The sequence below is a fragment of the Rhinolophus hipposideros genome, assembly GCF_964194185.1.
Source record: "Rhinolophus hipposideros genome assembly, chromosome: 24".
Taxonomy (NCBI): Eukaryota; Metazoa; Chordata; class Mammalia; order Chiroptera; family Rhinolophidae; genus Rhinolophus; species Rhinolophus hipposideros.
The window spans coordinates 18,777,927-18,799,376 of NC_138070.1; the positions used below are offsets into that span (position 1 = coordinate 18,777,927).

General features: G+C 37.3%; 1 protein-coding gene across 5 annotated transcripts in view; it reads left to right on the plus strand.

Annotated features, from left to right (window-relative positions):
- Positions 1-1,747: 1,747 nt before the first annotated feature.
- MTMR3 (myotubularin related protein 3) overlaps positions 1,748-21,450 on the plus strand; it is a 130,211-nt gene continuing 110,508 nt past the window's right edge. For 3 of the 5 annotated variants that reach the window (XM_081037620.1, XM_081037621.1, XM_081037622.1), the window contains exon 1: positions 1,792-1,990. The gene's annotated coding sequence lies outside the window, so the exon portion shown is untranslated. Of the gene's footprint in view, positions 1,991-2,305; positions 2,353-21,450 lie in introns of those variants that run through there. The other 2 variants (XM_081037618.1, XM_081037619.1) reach the window with 2 other exon arrangements.

Consider the following 21,450-nt stretch of genomic DNA (forward strand, 5'->3'; position numbering starts at 1 on the left):
GTGATTTTTATGGACACAGAGAAATTTCTCCCACGTTTTATGTATTAGTTGAAGATTCAGTTTAAAATTTCTTAGCCCAGATTAAAAGGCAAATACGGTGGTATTCTGCCCCCAAAGAGGTCAAAGTAATATGCCAACAGTCCGCTCTGTCCTATGGATTACTGCGGATTGTTTGAGTGGATGTCGATAACCCATTGGCTGAATCTTTGCTCTGGGCCACCTCATTGGGGGAGCTGTTCTGGAGTCAGGTGCTAGCTTTGATCCAATCAGAAGCCACTCAACTATGGCAATTCATCCTTCAACCTTTGCCTGAGCAGAGGTTTGGGAAGCAGAACGTGTGCCCAGAGGGTCGGAAACTGATGGGAACCTTATTTTATCCAACATTTGGAAACAGGTGGGAAAACCTGTATTTTGTTTTTCATTCCCGTATTCTCTGTACTTACTATTTCCTCTCTCATTTCATAAAGACTCTAATCATATAATGGGGGAAATGAGGACAGCAAAATATAAATAAAGGTACAAAGTTGGTGGTGGTGGTGGTAGGGAACCCACCATTAGTATGCAGTCCTGAAGCACCAATATTAGGCTACTACTGAGCTTCAAATTTAGCCTTGGGCTTTCTGGAAGCCATAGTGAAAAGACACACAATTAGCTGTATAACACTAATTATTAGAAAGGAAGCACACCTGTTTCTGTGGGAGCAAAACAAAGCCTTTCCTAACTTTGAATTCTAATGTAATTTCTTACTTGGGATTTTATTTTATGTGGCGATGCCATGCAGCGGGCTCTACAGCCTAGTGGCTGAGAGCATAGCTTTTGTTGTTAGTTGAGTTTGGATTTGAATTTTGTTTTAGTGCAGCTTATTCTGGGCTGCAGCTTGTTCATTTGCAAAATGGAGATAATAATAGTATCTATCTATTAAAACTGTGAAGATTCAATTAGATGAACTGTATAAATCAATATTAGCTATCAGTTAATCAAGAAATTTGACTCCCCACTGCTTGTCATGTGCAGTTCTAGGTGCTGGGGATAATATGGTGAACAAAACAAGATCTGTATCTTTGAGTAGTTTTTACATTGGCATGGATAGACAGTAAACAGGAATAATGGATAAATCATTGCAGAGAGTGCTGTGGAAAAGACAATACAACAGATACAAAGATAGATTTCATTTGACTGGTTCCTCATCCATTTTCCAGAAAAGTCAAGATTATAATGCTAAAATGCAACTCCAAGGAGGTGAATCTGTTAGGGCCTAAGGTAATTCAGTCCTGGTATGTAGAATTCTTCTGTAGGCTACTGTGGATAGGTTACAATTTATTTTTCTGTTTGAGAACTCACTTCCTCCAGCTGAACTTTAGTTAAAGTTGTTTGAAATCATATTCTAAGTAGAATCTTGGGGACACTAAACTTACATGCTTAAATTAGTTTTAGCCTCACCGCAACTACAGGTGAAAGATACTATGTACTATTCTATTTTACTGGTTAAGTAGGGTGAGGCGTTGTCTTGGGCTATAGAGCTAGGAAAAGATGTCTTCCCCAGAGCTGTAGGACCACCTTCGGTTTTAATTCTTCGCCCACTTCCCGCCGGTTGTTCCCTCCTTCTCTAGCTGAACTTCTCAGTTATCCTTTCCCCTCGCGGCGGGAATTCCTATGGTCTGCAGCCCCGCCCACCTCCTGGGCGTGGTCAACAGCCCGTGCCCCGCCCTCTCCCCGCCCGCGACGGCCCGCCCCCTTTCCCGACCGCGAGCTGAGGGCCCGAGCGTGCGCGCGCGCCCCCGCTCGCGGCCCGGCTCGGCGTCGGGAGCGCGCTCTGTGTGGCCGCTGCCGCCATGTTGTTGTGGTTGTGAGAAGGCGGCAGCGGCGGAGGAGCAACCAGACCAGACGCTCCAGCGGCCCAGGCGCTGCCCCCCGCCGGCCCTGGCTGGGAGCCTCGTGGGTTGGCGGAGGAGGCCGTGCCGTGGCGGGCCTCGCCATGTCCTGCCGCCCGGTAAGACGCCCCCCCCCCCCCCCGTCTCCTCCAGGGTTGAGGAGGAGCTGGAGGAGGGGCCGGCCTCGGCCCCGGCGCGGCGGCTGTCACCCTCTGGAGGAGGCGGCGGCCCGCGGGGGGCTGTGGACGGCGTGCGTGGCCCAGAGAAGGGTGTTGTGGGCGGCAGCCGCGGCCGCCAGTGGGAGGCGCGGGGAGTGGGAGCGCAGCGGCCGGGACCGGCTCGGCCCGGACCCTCGGCGCCGGGGAGGCGGGGTCCCGGGCCGGGGCGGCCTTCCCGGACCTGGCGGGACGGGCCCATAGGGCTAGGAATGTGAAGTGCTACTCCCGGAGCGTCCGGATAAATGCCCGCGTTCCCCCGGGAGGTGAGTGTGCTCCCCTCGCACCGACCAGGTCTTTGGAAGCCCACTGTGGCTGGAGGCCGGAGGCCGGGGCCGGCGGAGCCCCCGGCGCGAGCGGTGCGGGCCGGGACTTGTGGGAAGGAGGAGTGGCCGCCTGACTGTATCAGGGCATCCTCCTGACCTGGTAGTACTTGGGTGGGAAGGATGGTTCGGAGGCGGTTGAGAAAGCTCAGGGAACACTGGTCAAACAGCTCCGCAAAAGATGACAGTGTTACTTGTTAGGTGGACATCGTGCTGCTTGATGTATTGCATTGTGCGGCTTAGGACCCCTCAGATCACATTGCTGGTTGGACTTTGGACTGGAAACTTAACCTCAAAATCAAAATAATGGGAGTAAATTTTATGGGTAAATAATGGGACCAATTTCACTTTAGAAAACTCCTCTGGGATCTGATAATCTCACCTGGGAGTTTTGCACGTGAGGTATTGATGTTCAGGGGTCTTCTCCAAACCGAGGCCTAAATTCTTGACTGTTTTGGTATGTTGATAGCCGCTCTGTTAATCTGGCAGTATCTGTTTTTTTTCACAATGAAAAAAAAAAAGTGCGCATACTCTTCTAGTTGAGGTTCAGCTTAGTTTCTCATATTGTGGAAGATGATGCCATGGGAAGCTTGGGTTGAATTACAAGAGATGATTTTTTTTTTTATTCAAAATGCTTGTGATTTGTACATGGAGAGGGGACAGGGACCTCCCCCTTTCAGATTCAAGGCTGTTTCTGTAGGGCAAGAGTCATGATCGTGTTATTTTTGCTGGCAGACCAAGTAAGTTATGTTGGTGGCATGCAGAAAGTCTTCCCTTCTAGGGCCTGTGACTTGGGTGGGTAGAAGAGTTTACAGAATTAACACTGTTCTGAGTAAGCGCAGTCAGATAGGTGATATTAAACGAAATTTGGAGGGTTCTAGAATTCTGGATTGGCTGCCTATGAAGGCCTCTTTCAGCTCTAATTACCTCCCTCATTTTCAGATGACCCAGAGCAGTTCATGTGACTGGTGCAGCCCTACTTGTGGTTAGTTAATGGCAAGCCATAGGAGGACCGAGTTTCTCAGCTTGTAGGCCAGGTTCTTCAGTTCAGTGCTTACTGGTAGTTAAGTACTGATCATCAGAAATAGTATGGGCTGCCTGAAATGCTGATTTTTCTGGGCTTCACTTAGGACCTGGTGAAATAAAATTTCTGAACGATTGGGCCTGGGAATCCATCCTTAGAAAGTTTCCTGAATGATTCTGATGAGCCAGGTTTCTGAACTGCTTTTAGGTCACTTTTGGTATTTCAAAAGATTCTCATTGATTTCAACTTGTGAGAGAGCACTTTTGTTTATAGATCTTTAAGAATTTGAGCGGTAGGGAAGAAGGGGAAGCCCGAGAAACTTGAAGCTGAAAATTGAGCACCTCCTAATATAATGGATTTATGGAGGGGAAACAGATTTGTTGCCCAAAGTTATTTTTGCAAGGCTTCAGGAACACACTTGATAAAATTAGGTGCTGCTTGACTGGAACTATATGGAAGAATCAGAGGAAAGAAGTAGAGAGGGAGAGACAGTAAGTGTACTTCTGGGCCACAGGGGGTCCACCAAAGGTGCCTCCCAACATCATGGTTGCTCCTAAACCTTCTGACTCAGGTTTCTAATAAAGTGAAGATAGGGTGGGTGAGTTAGTAGTCTTTTGAGACAAGGGTTGTGAAATACCGTGTTTTCCCAAAAATGAGACCTACCCCGAAAATAAGCCCCAGTTAAGATCGTCAGACAGACGGATGCATTTAGTACGTTATGACGATGTTCTAGAAGAAGATGACATGACTGTATTTGAATAAATACAGATTGTTGTACGTGAAAAAGTAAGACATCCCCTGAAAATACTCCCTAATGCGTCTTTTGGAGCAAAAGTTATTATAAGACCCGGTCTTATTTTCGGGGAAACACGGTAGAAAGCTTTAGTGTGAATTGTGAAAAGTTCTTGAAATTTGCCCTAGGTCATGAGGAGTGGTAAAGTCAGTTTTAAATCTGTTGTAGTTCTGGTTAACACCTTCTGTGGTAAAGTGGAGTGCTGAGTTATGAAGGAAGTATTCATGTTGCAGGAGGGGGTGTGGTGAGGTTTGTTATAAGTTTGTAAGAGTTGGCAGAAATGTTGTTATAGTTGGTGTAGGGTAGTGAAGGAGTTTGGTAAATATCCTGTCAAATCATGAAGTAGTATTTTTAGAGAAGTGCACCTCGTTGCGCACTACAAGAACCAGAGGCCATGTCTGTTTTGTTCCTCTGAGTCTCCGGTACCTAGGTTGGGTTCCCAGCATATACTATGCCCTCAGACATTTGTTGAGTAAATGAACGGTATTGAGCTGGGATATGGTGGTTGGTGACATTGGTTATTAAAAGCTACTTGAGATCTTGCATTGGATTAAAAAGCCAGTTTTCAGCCCATGTTTGGTACTCTTGAGTCCTTCAAGAGATTTTATTTTCTAAAGACTGTCATTATCCACCATCCTGTCCCTTAGTTTTTGAGTCTTAAATGTGTCATTAAAAAATGTGTCCTAAATTTTTTAGGTGTTAGTGACTTTTTTAGGACCACATTTTATTAAATACAGAGGCATTTAGAATAATGGGAAGCCATAGATTGGCAGAAAGTTTGTGTCATTAATTGACTGTGTGATTACTGTTGGGAATGTCACTTCTCTGGGCCTGGGTTTTCTCATCTATACAATTAAAGGCCTCTACTTGTTAATCTCAAGTAGTTTCTCCAGCCCGATTCAGCAAATCTTTAATAATTTGTAATTGTGTCATGTGGTATTCATCTCATAGGTACATGAACCTTTTTAATTAAAAAAAAAGTTCCGTCTTGGTTTCTGCTTTTAGCTTATGGATTTTAGACATTGTCCAAAAGTGCTCTGGAATTGAGTGCGTGTTGCAAGTATTATGCAGAAACAACCTGCTTATGCTGTTGTAATTCACTTAATGTTGAAATCAAAATGGATTTCACATAGGGAACTTCATAATTTAGTAGGAAGCCACAAGGTTAAGGATGGTTTAGGGGTAGTTTGTGCAATTTATGTGGCTAGTTGTTTTGTACACATCACCCAATTCTGTAATTTTCTATGATGAATTTATATGTAATTTTATAATCAGTGAAACTTTGACTTAGGCAAAGTATGATATCCAATCTGTATTGGATTGAACTAGCCCCGTAAACCTAGAGGTTACCAAAATTGTTAACATTCATTACTATTTTTAATCTTAATTTTATGATACCAATATTGGTATCATGCTTTCATCTTCACTTTTGTATCTAGAAATTTAACATACTTTTTTTAAAGTTCGTATTTGTACCAGATGTTCAAAATGGAAATGGTTGTAGCATGAGAGTGGATAGATGAGTAAGTCCTGTGTTCAAGCTTGGGTTGTGCTCCACATTAGCTGTGTTGTTTCTGGCAAGCCACATAACCCCTCTGAACTTCAATTCCCTCATTACTAAAAGGAAGAAGAGCAACTTCTCTGTTTATCTCAAAATGTGTCAGGGAGGATCAAATGAAACGGTGTATATGGAAAACAACGGACAGTAATTTAAAAATGTAAGGGGATGATATTAGAGTTCTATTGTATTAGAATCGTGTTTTATTTTCTTGGAAGAATTGGCTTGTGGAGCAATGGTAAACTTGCTACGTGTTGTCAAGTGCAGAATTTACTAATGTAACTGATATGGCAACAGAAAAGATTTCCGCTTCTGTACTCTGCCGGGAAAAACCTTTCAACTCTTGTGTCCCATCTGCCAATAGGAATAGTCACAGTGTTGCAGGAACTTCAGAGGGATTTGGGATGTCTCACATTTGTGCTAAGGTTTGCACTTGGAATAGACTTGCTAGATTTCACCCATTTTGCTGTATTGGTGCTGTGGTGGAAGGTGGTAGGGTCAAGGAGTTCAGTGCATTCTGTGTACAGTTTTAGTGTTATTTTTTCTGAATGGCCCGTGGCAGCGTTATAGGGTAATGAAATCAATGTGGTGATTTAAAAAACAACATTAAAGAAGAAATAGAAATATCAGCACATCTCAAATGTTAAAAGTAAGTATTGATTTGGGAAACTTTTTTTTTTTAAATATGTTTATATGTTTACTGGGTTTCGATGAAAAATGCATTTTTTTCTTGAGTGGTGGTAAAACTTTGAAGCAATTGCTTAGGGACGTGGTACCTGTGCTTTGCAGTTAGGGTGACTGTCTTACAAAATAGTAAGGCATAAAACAAGTGATAAGCTACAAGGAAATTGTGAAATTGGGTTAAATTAAAGCTACCCTGTTAAGGCTGAAATATCTCATAGCTCTGTTATAAATTGTTGATTTAATGAACGAAAGTTAAGACAAAATGTACGTTCTTAAGCACTCTTTCTTTAAATGCACTGCTTGGTAATTACCGAGGAATTGTCTTGGTGCTGACCACTACAGGGCATCATATTGGATATGTCCAGGCCTGCATCTATTCTGTGCCTGTTTGTGTCTTCACACAATGTTCAGAATGATTTCATTATGAGAGATAGCAAGTTTTCCTGATTTCATTTCTCCGGGTTCTAAATTTAATTTCTGTTTTTTTAGCTAATGCTTTTGTAATTTAGTTGCAGAAGGGAAATATAAATTCATTTAGTTCTCTGACTTATCCAGAGATTTATAATCTGGAAAAAATGTAAGGAGTAGTAGTAAGTGTGAGTATATTGGTTAATCTTAACATATTTGGCGGGAATTGGCATAAAGACAAGATGGCTAACTTGAAATAGAGTAGTTCTTATTTTTTTGTTCCATGCATATCATTTTTCTACAAGAAAAATCTATAATTGTGAAGTATTTAGACAGATTCCATAACCACATGGGACAAAGTAGTGTTTACAAAGAGTTTTTGGAAGTGCTACAGGGCTATAGTAAATTTTAATTTCATTTTTAATTTTAAAATGAAATTGTTATTTTTATTATGAAAGCTATAATGCGTAGTCCATATGGAAATTAAAAAATCCCTACAAAAACCAAGAATTGAGATAACCCAGGAGAACAAAGAAAAGTCGAGATAACCCATAATCCCACATAGATGTAAAATTTGGTTCTTTTCCTTTTTTCCTAAACAGTATCTACTGAAATACTTAAAAAAGAAAACAACATTCCGTGTCAAATTGATGTTCCCTTAATAGAATATTTAGTGTTCTGTGATATGCATTCCTCAGTTTACAGCAATTCCTGTTAATGGACATTTTCAGTTTTTTCTTTAAACAGTGCTGTGATGCACTCCTTTGGACTTTTTGTACAGTTGTGCTATTTCTTTAGGCTAAATTCCTAAAAGCGGGCTTATCTGGGTAAAGAGTATGTGTGTTTTAAATTTGAATGTACTCAAAGTGTCCTATTGATAGATGTCTAATTTGAAGTCTCACTGACAGACAATATACTAGTGTCCAGTTCCACATGTTCTTGCTAGTGATTTATTATCTTTCAGCTTGTTGGTGGGAGATTAAAGTAGTTTGGAAATAGTTTTCCTATGTTCTTTTTTTCAATATCAGGTCTTAGCATCTACAGTTTAATTGTGGAAGGGACAGATGATAAGGAGTACTTCAGACCAGACCAGTAGTCTCTAAACTTTTTGATTGCTCATCCCAACAGTAAAATTTTGAGCATTAATCCTCAATCCTTAAGTATTCATTTAATTTACAAACAATATGTATAGTTTACCTTATGAAATATAAACCAAGAAAAATGAACAAGGAGGAGTATTAAAAATAAAGCCCAAATATCTTTCTCCTTTGCACCAGTGGAGCATCTTGGGTACCCCTTGAGGTGTATTATACTCTGCTTTGGATATCACTGCTTTAGACTGTTTAAATTTACAGTGTTGGGCTTTTATGGATGGCTGGTTTTGGGCATTTCCACTAGTTCTGCAGATAGTCCAGCCTAGTTGGATTATGATACCCTGTTTCCCCGAAAATAAGATCTAGCCGGACAATCAGCTCTAATGCATCTTTTGAAGCAAAAATTAATATAAGACCCGGTCTTATCTAGGTCTTATTTTTGGGGAAACACGGTAGTCTTTAAAGTGTTCCATGCTGTTGAGAGTCATATCTGCAATAAGGGCAATCATGTTTGCCCTCACAAAGCATCAGTTTGATATCTTTTGTCATTGTTGAGGTGGCTGAATTTGGAAAGGACAAATGATAGGACAGGGAACAGTCGAAATGAGTTTATATGCTTTATGGAAAGCAGTTTGGTTATAACATATCCTTATTTTCCAAGAGCTTAGGTTTTGGAGACTGAATAAAGGGATGAATAATTGCTACTTGCTTTCCTTTGTTTGCAAAGTACCACAATTAACCTGTCACTCTAACGCCATTTAGAAGAGCCTAAGTCTTTAACTTTTAAAAAATGGTTTCTTGGGCCGAAACTTTCCATGATGAATCTTAGATTAAAAGGTAACTTTTTTCTTAAGTTTGATTAAGTTGCTTTTGATGTCCCCTCCCCCATAAGTTATGAAGTTGGGAAATAGAGATTTTTGCACTAGAAAAATGAGCCTCCCTTTCTCTTCTCATAATGGGGAACTTAATTTCAGTTATTTCATATGGGTCATTGTCAGAAAGAGTATATTGAAGTCTTAGATATTATGAAAAGAGCAACTCGAATGACTATTTTTTGCCAGTTAAAAGAAATGAGATAATTTATATTGAAGATGATTGCTATATGCAGTGCTTTGGAAAAAAGGCCAGGTATCCCATTTTACCTTGGGTACCATGATTTATAAGGTTCTTTCATACATATCTTTAGAACCTCAAAAGGATTTGAGAGCATCATTTGATCAGGGATGTTGTGACTCCTTTGGGGCTACATGCCTAGTGTTTGACATCATATTTAAAGAGATAGAGTAACCCTGCAGAAGTTTTATAGTCTCATGGCTGTTGTTCACTCCCCAGCACTTAATAGACTGTCTAGTACAGAGTAAGCTATCAATATTTATGGACCGTTTAAATACTTACATATTTATTTACACCTGTAAACAAATTATAGCATTGTAGAACCAACACTTACATTTTCTGTAGTTAGATTGTTCCTTCATCTGATATGCACAGAAAATGCTTTTGTGGGAGAGGTCATTAATTTTACATCAGCCTTTCAGATATCCTTTTACCTTTTCTTAAGGGTAGTTTCAAGGTGACAAAAAAAGTAGTCTTGATGTAATTCCTTTTACTGTGTGTGTCTCCTACTGGCAAGACTGTGTGTGTGTGTGTGTAATTTATGTGGTAGGCTGCTATTTGAAAAGGAAACATACTCATTAGTCTTTAGGTATATAATGATTCTCAAAGCATGGACATCAGTTTGCCATGGGGTGAATGAGAAGGAGCAAGTATGATATCTCTTATTTGTTTCATTCTTTCCAGTTCCCTGTACACATGGTTTTGGCTTACTCTGAAAATACTGAAGAGAATTAGTCTTTCCAAGAACTAGTATGTTATTTTCCCTTTGTTCTGTTGTACTTAAAACCCTGTTCAGTAAGTGAACTAATAGCATATTTATACATAAGAGAGACCCTGGAAAGACAGGAATGGAAATATTAATAGTGATTAATTTCTGGCTGGTGGGATAGTGTGACTGTTTTCTGCTTCATATTCTCCTGTAGTTTCCCAATTTTCTATAATGAGCATGTATTACTCTTATAAGTAAGAAAAACTGCTGTTTTAAAGTGTATTTTAATGTCTTTAGTTTTCATGGGTGTCTTGTGAAGGTTTAAGTCATAGTCACGAGTCAGAAAGTAGGTCGTTAACTGGCTCTAGTTCCTAAGCAGAGTGGCAGTTGTAGGAAGGGGTATGGGAGGAATGGGACAGGCAGGCTGATTTGAACTCTCATTTGTAAGCTCCACTATGACTGGGACAGTCTGCTTTGACCACGGTTAAACCCAAGAGGACCTCCAACTAAATTTTCTCTTCCTAAAGAGCTGATTGAGGATTATGAATGACACCTTAAAAAGAAAAATCAGATTCTATGAGTTCCAAACACAGGACTGAGCCGGAATTCCCAGTTGTCCTGCTGACTTGCCATGTGGACTTGAGCAAGTTCTTAGCCTTGTGTGTGTGTATTTTAAATATCAAGTGGGATTATAGCAACTCATGTAATACGGATTTTGTATGTGTAATTTGAACTGGAAGATACTTAGATAAACTACTTTTATGACAATATGGTCATATTGGAGTTTTGGTGTTAATATACAGCTGGGAGTTGGGCCACTGTAAGTTTATATACTCATCTGGTGATATTGTAGGAAGATCTGTGTAATATATCCTATAGAGGTTAAGTGTTTAGATAAGGCCAGTTAGCTTTGCTGTTAGTTTACTGCACATTATAGTCTCTTAAATGCTTGTGTAAATAGATGATATATCATTCAGAATGTTAGGTTTCTGGGGTAAGACATCTGTAATTATCTGCCCTGACTTTATTCTTGTAAAGAATAAGATTAAAGTTGAGAAATCAAGGTAATAAAGGTAGGTACTAGTATAAGTTTATGGGAATTATTTTAGTTAGAAAATTTATAGTAAGAATAACAGGCTTGTTAAAAAAAAATACCCTGTAGAAGTCTACCAAACCCATCTTCCTCTGTTCCCAAATTCCACAACTCTGGCTTTCTTTTTTTAAAAGTAAAATTTAAATATTTCAGAAATTTAGAAAAATATAGAAATTTAACAAACACCATGTACTTAATTTAATAGATGTTGATTGAGATATTAGATGTTGACATCTTGTCAGATTTGCCTCAAAGGTGTTTTATATTTATTTCTTAAAATTAAAATATACAGTTGAGTCCCTTTTGCTCTCCTCTTAGATCCTATTTACATTATCCAGAGGTTATTTATCTTTTTCAGCTCATGGTCTTATAGTCTTCTTACAAGTGTCTTTGTATTTAACATGTAATATTATTGTTTCAAATTTATATGGTACCTTAGTATATGTATTCTGCAATTGAAAATCTTGAAATTTATGTAGATACATGTATATTTACTTCATTTATTTTAATAGCTAAATAGTATCCAGTTGTATGAATAAAACAGTTTTAGTCCTGTTGATAGTGTTTTCAGTTTATAGATTTAAAAATTTCCCTCTAATAGGATCAAGCTGTATATGCTGATCTACAATTTGTTTTTTTCTCCCAGTAGTAATAGTATGTTACAGACATTTTACTGTATTACAAAATGTAAATTTACCTCAAAGTTTCTCTCTTTTTTTTAACTTTTATTGATTTAAGTGTGTTTTTCCAAGACCCATCAGCCCCAAGTCAAGTAGTTGCTTCAATCTATATCTATACAACTATATCTAGTTGTGGAGGGCGCAGCTCACAGTAGCCCATGTGGGGATCGAACTGGCAACATTGTTGTTAAGAGCACTGGGCTATAACCAACTGAGCTAACTAGCTACTCCCTAGATTTACCCAATTTTTAAGGACTTCATCGTTTTTTTCCCCCATTTTATAGACACACTGCAATTATTTATCTGGTCCCTTACTGATGGAGATTTCGGGATATATATATATATATATTTTTTTTTTTTTTCTTTTTTTCTTTTGGGGCTTTTTTCCCCTATTACAAAAAGTGCTATTTGTGATGGATATTCTTGCACTTTATACTTTTGAACAACTGTAGGATTATTTCTCTAGAAATAATTTTGCAGAATAAAATCTTAGGGAATAGAATTGCATGCAATTAATATGGATGCTTTTATATTAAAGCTAAACCAATGTGTATATCTGTGACTTCCTTATTCTTGGTCTTTTCACTTAGGTCTGTTCAAAATGGGTGCTATGTAAGAGGTGCTGAGATGAATGGCTTCATAATACAAAACAACTAATTATAATAGAGATTAGGAGGAACCCCAGCTTTATATAGGTAAGGAACACAAAGTTGTGTTTGGGGAACAGTTTTAGTTTTGTTAGCACAGAATAGAAGATAGAGGTTTCAAAGACAAATTTGTAAAGTGTGTTTGCTATAAATTGTTAAAATTAAATCATTAAAGTGTGAGTTTTGTTTTTTCTCTGTACTGAGCCTGTTTAGGCTTTTGAGATCAGAGGCAATTTGGGGGAAGATGTGTCTGGTGGCAGTGTGCATAATTGGGAGAAAGATTGGAAAGCAGTGAAGAATATTGACTCAGAATTAGGTAATATGGACCGGAATTAAGGTGGTGGCAAGGTGGAAATTCAGGTGGCTAGATTAATGCAGCAAACTGCTAGTTGATACCCTAAAGGAAAATATACAAACATTTGTGAAATAGTTGAAGGAGGGATAGAGGCATGATTCAAAGTTGATGGGTTTTGGGCCTTGGAGAATAGTGACAGTACAGAAATGTGGAATTGGGAGGAGAAGCTGGTTTTGGAAAATGACTAAAATGAAACCCTTCACACATTTAACACTGAGGTTGGGGAATATATAAGTAAAAATATTCTGCAGGAGCTTGGAGATAGAAAATTTGATGTAGGAGGAAAGATAGGCCTTATCTGGATGAGATCTTGAACTCAGAAGAGCTGAAGATTGAGGATCACATTTAGGGGGTGGGGTGGGAGAAGATTATAGAATTAAAAAACAAACAAAAAACAACTTAAAATTAAGTTAATGAGGCATAGTGGAGGCTAAGGAGAAGGGGGGATTCCAAATGAGTGAAGTTAAGTTTGAGTGAGATGAAGGAAGATGAGGACTAAGAAAATAATTGGATTTGGTGATTCATACTAGTCATTGATTACCATTTTCTTAGATTAATTTTAGCATAATAAGGGACTAGGAGTGAGTGGGAGATGAGACAGCATATTAGAACTTCTTCTGATGATTTCTTTTGTCTTTCGATCTACACTCCAGTACATGTTGAACATTTGAAATTTGGCTAGTTCGACTAAGGAACTAAATTTTAGAATTTTAGATAATTTGAATTAATTTAACTTGAAATAGCCACATATCTGGTGGCTGCCATGTTGGAAAGCACAGATTATGGACTCTTAATATGAAATAGTGATGTAGATTAGCAGTAAGAGATCTCAGGAGAAAATAAAAGCAATTATTTAAAAATTTTGTTGCAGTGCTATCAAAATGGTGTTGGAATGATATATTTTAGTGCAAACCACATTTTTACATTTTTTGTATTTGGTGTTGGCTATAGTTAATCAACTCCTATATATAAGAGCAAAATTAAAGAATGTAATTTTAAGAGGATTAGATCTCTTCATGACTTCTTCACCCTTTTTCTTCTGTCTTGCTTTTTTAAAAAAGGTTACAATTCTAATTTTACTGATGAAAAAATAATATAATATTTATTGAGACATTTTAGGTCTCTATTTTCTCCAACTAAAAGTAACTGAAAATTTCTGTCTCAGAAATCTCATTGGGGAGAGAGGAAATACCAGCTAGATTTGATTTTAAATAAATCAGTATCTTAGGTTTTTATTGCTTGAGAAATGGTTTGCTTTGAGAATGATTTATGGTTTAAATTTGAATATTTGATAGTATTGAGAGAACCTTTCTTACTATCTGGCTCACCTTGAGTTCGTTTTATCCAGCAAGAAGAAAAATGAAAGCATACATGAAAGAACCCATTCACAAGACAACATATTGTGTGATTCCATTTCCGTAAAGTTTAAAAAACAGACGAAACTAATAGATGGTAATGGAAATCAGAATAATGGTTGTCTTTGGCAGTGAACACAAGGGAGACAGTAGGAGTATTGGTAATGTTCTGTATCTTGATCTGCGAGCTGATTGATTTCACGGTTGTTTTCAGGTGATGAGAATCGTTGAGTTGTATACTTAATGTGCACTTTTTTGTATGTGATATTATACTTCAGTTTTAAAACTTACCCCCTCACAAAATTTTAATGACCATTATCAGCTGACTTGATCTCTCTTTAGCCTCTAACTTTTCTGCTACTTCTGTTCATACATGAATACATTTAATGTTGAAACATGTTTTATCTTTTTAAATTATGGTGTAAAACAAAAATACAGAAGATTGCATAAAACAAATGTATAGCTTAATGAATTTTTTAAAATGAGTAAATTGGAGGGTTTTTTCTTTTTTTTTTCCTGTTGTATTGCATTCCTGTTTCTATCAGAAGAGAAGGAGCTGATGGAAGGCTAAAATTTTTGGAGAGAACAGTTCTGAGGAATCTCAATACCTGATCCATGTCTTGGGTCTGCTTTCACTTCGCTATGTCCTTGGGCAAGTTATTTAATTTATTTGGGTCTCAGCTTTTTCTATACAAAGGGATACTACTTAACCTTTTTTGCAAGGCAGTTCAGTGCATTCAGGTAAAATTACAGTAACACAGAATGGTATCAATAGATAGACCTTCAGGCCATTGAATTTAAGTTTCTTACCTTGTGGTGCAGAATTGTGATACACAAAGGTAAAATGATTTGTCCAAGGACACAGAGCTGGTGATTGTTAATATCATTCGTTTGTATTAGTTTAAAACTTTCTGAGGTTTATTAAGTATTTCAGACACTAGTCTAAACTATTTACATGTATTAATTCATTTAATTGTCTAGGATTATTCTCAGAGGTAGGTATCTTGATTCCAGTTTTACTGATTTGGAAATTGAATCAAATTGAGGTTAAATAACTTGCCCAGGTAGTTCAGCTCTTGGACCTGAGCTTTTGACCACTTTGCTGTACTGCCTAATTAAGTGAAAGCACTTAAAGATTTCGGCAACTGTTAAGATCTTATAATAAATCTCTTTTAGGTTTTGTGAAGTAAAATTTTGGCTTTTTGAACAGAAATTAGAAGAGAAACCTCCTTTGTTGTGATCATCATGATTCTGGAAAAGATGTTAATATTTATTGCTTGGGTTTTATTCACTCCTTGACAAAGCTCGTTATCTTTTAAAACATAGGATATAAACACTAAATAGTTTTCTTTTAAAAATACATTTATTTTTTAATTCTAAGGGAATTTATGACAGCTTTACAAATATTGCTTAGATTTCAAGACAAAATGTTAATAAAAGGGAGTTTTCAAACTTGGAAGCAGATCTAACTAACAAGGTTTAGTGTTTCTGCTTTGGTTGTTTAAAGCATCTGGTCCTAGTTTTCAGGAGCAATAATTAAGATTCGATGGTTTAAAATTTTTTTAGACTAAAGTGTAATTTCTATACAATAAAACTCACCCTTCTTGAGTATAGTTCTGCAAGTCTTGGAAACACATATGATTATCACCACAATCAAGATACAGAATAGTTTCATCACCTCAAAAAATTTCCTCCTGGTCCTTTGGAGTGAGCCCCTTCTTTCACCCCCATTGTCTGGCAACTGCTGATCTGTTTTGTCACTATGCTTCACCCCCAAAAAAGCCCACTCTGGAATGAGAATAATTTGTCATATAAATAATTTTACAGTGTAAACTGTAAATCATTAAAAAAATTTTTAATTAAGGAAGTAGGCATGTACTTATTCAATGGATAAATTTACTCTTAAAACTAGTACATAATTTCACATTTAATGTTTTTAGCAGTTCTTGCATTGTGAATCCTTGACTTTCTTTTGTTTCTCTAAGTAGCAGAATGGTTATGTAATTGGTTATGAAAAGTTGGTAAGTAAAACATGTTTAGCACTACAGAGTTCCCTCTTCCTCCCCTCCCTGCCCCAAGATGGCTGGAAGTATTAACATTGGTAGCCGGAGTTTCATGTGTACAAGACATAAAATTTAATGTTTTGTGGTTTATGGTTGATTAGCTTCTTGAATTGTATTATTCCCTTAGTTCCTATGTAGTGAGCTTTCTTTTTCTAGCAATATGAGGCCAAGAGAAAGAGTTGGGACCTTTTTACCTTGGAAAAGAGGTTGCAGGCAATTTTTGCAAGTTAATGTTTTGAAGTTCCAATTCTGGCAGTGCAGAGGACTACAGAGACCATAGGTGGTTTGACCTTTTCGAGAATAGTATGTGTATTTGTATTTCTTTTGCTTAGGCTAGAATCTTAGTTTAAGCCCTTCAGATTTAAATGTATCCTGTGATTGAGGTACAGAACTACAGAGCTTCTTTCAGCAATGTACATTTCTTTTGAGTTAAAATATTCAGTGAACTGAATATGTGTTTAGAACCAAGACATACACTTAAAATATGACTGATCATTTGGTAAGTAGACATTTCATTTGTAGGCTGTCATGTTTCTAGCTAGCTCACCTAGAGATGCCCAATCTTGACAATAATGGGGATTGTAAATTAACAGTTGGTCTTCTGTGTGTAATTGCTTGATGTGGACAAGATTTGCGCTCTTTACTTTTCCTGAGACTGCAATGTTGGTGACTCAAGTCTAGAGTTACAGAGTAACTCTAGATTATTTAAAATTAAAACCATGAGAATATGGAGGTAGCAACTATGGGACCAGTATTACAAATAAATTTTTAATTAGTTGTATTAGTTGCTCACTTTATTTTTACTGCTACCTTGTGAAGCAGTCAGGGCAGGTCATATTATTACTCTCACTTGACAGGTGAATAAATTGTGTTTCATAGCTGTCAGAAATTGCTTGTCTGGGGTTGCACTGCTCTTGAGTAGCTGAACGAAAACTGGAACATAGGTAGATAGTCTGACATCAAGTTGGATGCTGTTTCCACTATTGCAGTTTAGTATGGTAATTAAGGAACTCAGGCTTGGGTTTGAGTGGTGGCTCTACTGCTGGCAACGGTACCTACCTATGATCTTACGGAAATTCCTTAACTTCTCTGTGCCTCAGATTTCTCAGTGTTAAAATGGGGATAACAATACTTACCGCTTGGGGCTTTTGTGAGGATTCAGCAAGTGCTTTTAACAGTAGCTAGCTAATAGTAAGCACTCCAGATGTACTAGTTGTTATTGCTGCTGTTAGTACAGTGATAACACAGCAACAACATTTGTCTCTTTCCACAGGGGTCAGTGTTAGAGGTGACAGAAGTTGAGTGCAAGAATATTCGAAGATGATAGATTTGGAGCCCAGGAGAATAAGTAGCAAGGGGAGTTGATTTTGACAGAAAGATGGGGAGTGTTGGAGAGAGAGAGAGAGAGAGAGAGAGAGAGAGAGAGAGAGAGAGAGAGAGAGAGAGAGAGAGACCTTTAAACATGTTAAGTAATTGGACATTTAAGTACAAATGTATTAGGCAGTTGGAGTTTTAGGGCAGGGCTGACTGAGAAGGTGGATTAGTGCTGGAGGTGAATTTTTTAAATTACCGTCACAGATGATGTATGGGAAATTTAATTTGTGCCAAGATTTAAACAGCACCAAGTTGTGGCCCCCTCTATTCATATGGTTCGTACAGTGATTTGTTAACATAAGCAGTAAGAAGCTTATGATACATTTTTCCATTTTCAGTGGTTACTTACACAGAGAATAATACAGAAACTCAGCACGTATTGTAGTATAAGTAACACGGATATCCATCTCCTTAAAATTTTATATATTAGTGAATACTTCTTGAGCTCTTTTGCCATGTGTATCATTTTAGGGCTGGGGAATTCTGAAGTGTAAATTAGAGGATATGCCATTTGGTGCTTGGGTCCTTGTGTGTGACTAAGGTACTTCTTTGGCATAAAATAATGTTCTTTTAAGCATTCTAATTAAATGCAAGTTTGAATTTACTTGTTAGAGAATACCTTGCCTTTAATATAATAGTTGCTATGTAGAATTATATATTTTATATATTCACATTGCTTTTTAATTTGCAGTTATTGTATACTTACACTTTTTCCCCTTCAGATATTAAAGCAACTTTTATGGGGTTTTTTTGGTGCATATTTTAAATGTATACACTAGAAACCTACGTAAGCATATTTCAAATCATGGTAAGTTTCTTAAACCTGTAAATCTCTATATATTACCTTTTAAAAAGTCATTATATATCCATTTCCTGACAAACCTGAAAGAAGCTCTTAGCATCTCCAAAGTCCAGATTCATCCTGAACATTTGCTTTCATAGGAAAAACTTTGGTGTCTTCTAAAGAGAATAATACCATACATGAATATTGATCTTACTTTGTATACCCTGAAAGCATTATTACTGTCCATTACTTTATTCAGAGCTAGGAGCCTTCCCATTTCTGCTCTGGGGAACTGCTTCAGTTTTACTACGTATACCCCTTCTCCCATTCCCAATAGTATTTTACTTTCTCAAAACTAAGAATTACAAATTTCTTTTATTAGTGAGTTCCTCTGAAAAGGTATACAGAATAGATTTTTCCCTTCAGAGATATTTGATGGACCTTCAGAGAATTAGGTATCTCAAGATTTTGTTAAGTTCAGAATTCTTCAGTTCGTTTATCTGATAGAGAAAAGATGACTTTTCCTTCCTCAAGGGAATAATAAAAACTTTTAAATGTACCTATTTGCCTAAAATCTGCGTATGCAGAATTATCAGGAGATTTTACAGGACATTTGGACACTTGCACATAAGAGAATCTTTTAACATGATACTACTAAACCCCCTTTTCTTACTAAAGCATATGAGTGGCTTGCTTGGATATGTATCTGTCCTTTCTTTGATAAACATTTTGAGGGAGTCTTGTGAAATGCAGTGTTTTGGCCATCATTTCAACTCTACAGAAATATGGTTTCATGATAAACTTAACAAAAAGCACATTGGCAGCAGTCCAGAAGCTGACTCACCAAGGAGTAATGATAGACACTTTGAAGGGAATGGCCTATCCCAGGGTCCTATTTCAAAGCTTCATGCTATGATTACATCAGTGAAAGGCTGCCAAGAAATCAAGATGAGATCTTGCTGTACCTTCTGGGTATAGGAAGGACTTTCACGGTAGGATGCAAGTGAAAATGTTTTTCTAACAGTCTTGTAAAACTTGGGGATGGTAACTCAGAATAGTGGTTACTTTTGTGGGGCTCCAGTGCCCTTTTCTTCTTGGGCCTGAATAAGAATAGTCTTGTAGTGACTAAGGGTTAACTCAAGAAGCTCAATGCTGTATCAGTTTTCTAGAGCTCAGGGAATATACTTAGCTCAGTAGTAAGCACAAGTATCAAGTTCATGTCAGACACTGTAGCTACTGTTTCCTACTTGAACACCAGAAAAACCAAAGCAAGACCAGAATCAGTTCAGTTTTGAGGAACAGACCCTTTGCCTACTAGCATTGCACATTTTAGGAGTAAAAATAGTATGAAGGTGGGCTTCCTTCAGAACTGCGAAATAGGTAGTACTAACTCCGATTATTTTTGTGGGTTGGACTGATTGCAACTCCATTTTAAATCCAATTTCATAGCCTTAAGTTTTTCTAGGTGGCAAATTAATCTTCTATTAATATAATCACTACCAAAGATCACTTACTTAACTGTTGACTTGGTGTGGAAATAGCAGTATGCCCTTTTCATGTTGTTGAAGGTTGTCTGAGAGATAAGAAAACACCTGAATAATCTGAAAATATTTTTCATAAAGCTAAGGGAATATGCCACAGTGATAGGTTGACCCATTTTTGATTATAGTAGTACTTTCTATTTGTCATTAAAAATTGTTGAACATGATAGTCCTTTCCTAGCAAATATTGTGGAATATTGCTTTTAGCTACTTGCTATATTCTTTCAAGTATAATATTTAGGAATGAAAAGCTAGTTTTCAAAATACTGTCATTTAATATGTACTTACTCTAGAATGTGCCTCTCAAAAGTTAAAAGTGCTTTTCATTAAGAAATGTGTTATTTTGTGATATTTTTGTTTAATTTGAGAATGTAGATATTTCCCCCCTAGTGATCTGGGCCTGCCTGGTTTCATTGCACTGAGAGAAAAAAAATCTTAGTTTCTCTTAGTTTGTGCTTCTTTTCTGCCTTTTTGAAATGGAGTACTTTGAAATTGGTCCTTCTATATTTGAATTGGCCTTATATATGCTAGTCCTACTTAATTTCACAAATGGTTTAAACTTGCACCTGTAAGTTATTTATTAGCTAGCTTTATGACTTGGGCAAGTTACCTTATCTCTTTGTGCCTTAGTTTCCCCCTTTGTAAAATGGAGTAATACCTTGTAGGGTTGTTTTAGATTAAATAACTGCTAAACCAGTGAAGCACTTAGAAGAGTGCCCTATGTGTCTATTACACAACAGCACTGTGTTGGCTACTACAAATACTATAAGCAAGGACCTTGGCTTCTCCTCTACACTGTTTGTAGCTCTTCACTTTTGTAATTTTTCAAAGGCAGTATGACTCCCCGAATCTAACAGAACTTTATATTAAGGAAAAGTAAACATCACCTTGTATTTAATTCTTTATCATAAATAAGTATACATTTACTACTTGTTAGAAAATAGAGTTTCATTTTACTCCTTCAGATTGAGTTTGAAAGATAAGAAATTAGTAGAAAGTGAGCCTTTTTTTATCTTATAGGTACCCAGATACTACTAAGTGTAGGTCATTGTTTGATTGAATTCTGAGTGTACATGCAGTTATGTAGATCAAAACTAGATTGCATGGAACTGGAAGTACTGGAAAGATAACTGTAGTTGGTAGCAAACTGCATTAGTTAAACTGAATGATGGATCAGCAAAGAATTAGGGGTTGCTGGGTTTTATTTGTAACACTCAAGTGTTTTGAAATGATTAGTCCTGAAACAAAGTAATTTAAAACTTAGAGATGCCAGGAAATTTCAGATTCCTTTCCACTTAAAAAATGTCTTTTAAAGAAGGAAGCATTTCTCCAGATATATTTAGCTCCTTGAGGGCTGTGTGAATCTTAGCCTTTGCTGTGGTGATTATAGGATCACCAACAATGAGAGTTTCATGTTATACCTTAGTTTCAGGTTTGTGCCATCACTGAGTGAATTTTTTAAGGGAGATTGTGCTGTTTCTTTCTAAGCTATCATATTATATAAGCCCATTAAGTTGACCTTTTCCTCTTTTCCCGTGTGATAGGACTTTTCTGTAATTTTAAGTCAATGGTTCAGTGCTAGAGGGTAGATTTCCTTGTTTTTTACATTTTGGATTTTATTAGGAGGATTATTGCTAATTCCTAGATTGTGTCCTTGAACCAGATTTTTTGAACATTACAGATTCCCCAACACTTAATTCATAGTTATAGTAAGAGGAATAAGGTATTCACTGGATTTTTGTTTGTTTTTGAGATCCTTGCATTTA